At 48.4% G+C, this 3217-nt stretch overlaps 1 long non-coding RNA gene across 1 annotated transcript; it reads right to left on the reverse strand.

The window, feature by feature from the left end:
• Window positions 1–692: 692 nt before the first annotated feature.
• Window positions 693–2897, reverse strand: LOC121071415. The gene is made up of 3 exons (XR_005820578.1): window positions 2712–2897; window positions 2308–2535; window positions 693–932 (listed from the first exon to the last, which is right to left on the reverse strand). It is a non-coding gene; the product is annotated as an uncharacterized LOC121071415 (long non-coding RNA).
• Window positions 2898–3217: the final 320 nt, after the last annotated feature.

Below are 3217 nucleotides of genomic sequence, written 5' to 3' on the forward strand. Positions count from 1 at the left end.
GTTAATAGACCAGGTACACCTGAGGTGCACAGATTGCATATTCCAGGCAACAAAAAAGGCACAGCACCCAGTTTGGATCAGCCTGCACAAGTCTGCTGATAGATGAATATATGCAACAAGCAGATAAGTCTTTTACTCCACAGACTCAGTTTCATTATATATATATATATACACACATACATACATATACATATGTATGTATATATATCTATACATTCATATAGATATAGATATACACAAACATTTTGAACTTTATAACCACTTCAGCAACCATCATTAGCTACACCTACGCTTAAAGCCAGGGCTACACTTAAGTGATTAAGTAAACATGGAGCCTTATCTGTGAAACGCCGAGAATGCCCCATAACTGCTGGGCATCTTATGCACAGCGTACATAATTTTTGCACAAACGTGCATCTTAATACACAAAGAGGAGGGACGAGGCAGACAAAGGTTTTAGAGACGCGTCAAGACTAGAACAACCACTGGGCAACTGCTCAGATGTGCAAAGCTCAGCTAAAACCCGCACAACTCCACTGAAGGAAGGAGGCTACCTACTTGTCTGCTTAAAATAACATCTACAAAGAACATATTACAAAATCAAAAATGAAACCATCATCCAGCAAAACAAACATCTGGAACACAAAGGGCTAAAACTGGCAGCTGAGGTTTGATTCTTTAGCAATGTCAAAGGTCTTCAGATCCTACCTGACTTCTTATGGATGGTGGTGTTGCAGCACAGAAATGAGGAGATCGGAACAGGCCAAACGTGGTGCTGAGCTCCTAACGGAGCTGGTGGGATAGCACTGATGAGAGTGAGACAGGCTGTCAGCCTTCTGCACGAGCTGAAGAAAAGGAGCGCAAGTGTCGGAAGAAGCTGTTTCTTCTCATACTTCATTTAATACACATCATCTTTAAATCCGGGACATCTTCTTAGGGAACAGATAAAGAGGTAGAGTTAGCGGCTCCAAGGATACTTCAGGATTTTAGTTCTTTCTATAGTTAGCTGCTACCCATAAAACCAAACCAGTTAAAATAGAGAGTTATATTAAAAATTCTGGATAATAACAAAAGTATGGGATAAAAAAAAAAAACACACGCTTGCATGGAAAAGAGGTTAAATTATCTCATTCATTTCCCAATTCCCCTGCAAACTCTATGCTCAGCTCCTCTTCACTCACTCACCTATCCAAACACAGGGCGGACGCATCAGTTCTCATCATTCTTGGTAAAAAGACAACATTTTCACGCTTGCTCTCAAATATCATCTCTTTCCAGCACGCTTTCCTGCAAGCTATGCTAATTCCTCCAGGCTTTTTAATATATGCTAGAAACTTCACTGTTTTATCCTAATGACCATCTCGGTGGGAGTCACCGAGCTGCTGTCTTTCATTCTGCTGTCTTCACAAATACAAATAAAACAGTACTTCAGCGATGCTCTATGACAAACTAGGCAATATGTTTATTTAGGCAATATAAACGCGTGGATTGTGCTGTCTGCAGTATTTTGTCCCACACGCTCCTGCCCCAGGACAGTTATTTAATCAGCTGGTGAGCCCGTGCCTCGAGCAAGCATCTTGCTGGGTAACCAGCTCCTAGCCTTGAGGGGACAAGTGAGAACTTCCAACTTTGTTTCCTGGTAATGTTTGAAGTAAAAGCAGTAGGGAAAATCCCTGGAAGAAAAGTCTTCCTTAAGCTGAAGACCTGCAATATCGCAAAACTGCTATGAAATATTACGAAGGCAGAATGATGGCTCAGTCAGCCCACTCTGACCAAATGTCAGTGACCCAAAGGTCTTTCTGTTTGCAGAAGCCCGTTTTTGAGATACGTTTGTGCTGCTACCCTAGTGCATGCTGTGTGTTTCTCAGGCCACCTAAAATTCCAGACATGCAACAGTTCTGGTTTTCCCACCTATTTATTATTAGTACCATTCTTTCAAGACAGTCAAAAGAAGTAATTTATGGTTTTATTTGGTAGAGAGTGAAATCACTTTCGCTATTATGCTGTCACCAAAGTCAGCTAAAACTATTACAGAATGATAAATGAGAGAGAAAATAATTTTTCTTTCTTGAATAGCGTTTGCTTCAAATACTCATGCCAGGGCCAGGTTAAGGAATCCACGGATTCCAAGGGAGGGAGGCTTGCCAAAACAGATTCTGTCTTTCTGATAATTTCTCAATGGAGTATTTCTCCCTTCGGTATTACTGGGGTAAGGACAACAACTTGGATTTCAGAGAAGCAAGGTTTGCAAGGATAGGTAGTATCTTGAGATAGATGAGATTTCAGGGGTACAATCTCAATACCTACCAAAACCTAAATTCCACAATGCTGCTTCTGCAATCTGAGGGGGCAAACTCTTTTGCCACAGACGGGCAGGGATATCGGACCAGCGCAGAGGATCGCTTCAGGAGTCAGCAGAAGTGATAACGAGAGAGCTGCATCCCTCTGTAATAGATTCCTCGGTTTACCCGGTGCGCCACCTTCGCTCGGCAACAAAACCCACAGGGGTCCTAGCGGCGGGGAGCTGCTTCTGCCCTGGTGAACCGCAGAAAAAGGAGAGAACCGGTTGTCAGAACACAGGGAGAGGAAAACCTCCGAGGCGCAGTCCAACGATCAAGCGCAGCAAGGACCCGCGCCCGGCCGCCGCAGCCCCCACCCCTCCCGGCCCGACGCTCCGGGGAGGCACCCCCGAAGGCTCTCGCTCGCCTCACCGCCGGCAACCGCGCTCGCAGCCAGCGGCAACCTGCGCCTCCCGGCGCGCACAGCCCGGCCCCGGCTCGGGGAAAGACCGGCCGCGCGCCGCGGAGCCCATGTGGCCGCCCGGCACCACAGAACTACAGCTCCCAGCATGCCTCGGGACGGAGCAGTCCATCCAACCCAGAGCGGAGTCCACCAAGCACACACAACCGCCCCCCCCGCCGCCCTTTCTCCCAACCTCCCCGCCACCTCCCGCCGCTCCGCCCCCCTCTCCCCCAGCCCCCCGAAGCCCCACGCAGTGCAGACCCGGCAGCACGCCCGGTCCGGCCCGGTCTGGTCCGGTCCGGTCCGGCGCCGCCCCCGCCCCGCAGAAGGGCCTTTTCCGCAGAAGGGCCTTTTCCGCAGAAGCCGCTGACCGCGTGGCGTCCCGACCACCCGCCCACTCAAAAATGAGTGTTGTGGGCCTCAAGAGTGTGCGAAGAGCATAAGGAGGTGTTGTGGTTTAGCCCGGCTGGCAGTC

This window comes from Cygnus olor, chromosome 5 (assembly GCF_009769625.2).
Source record: "Cygnus olor isolate bCygOlo1 chromosome 5, bCygOlo1.pri.v2, whole genome shotgun sequence".
Taxonomy (NCBI): domain Eukaryota; kingdom Metazoa; phylum Chordata; class Aves; order Anseriformes; family Anatidae; genus Cygnus; species Cygnus olor.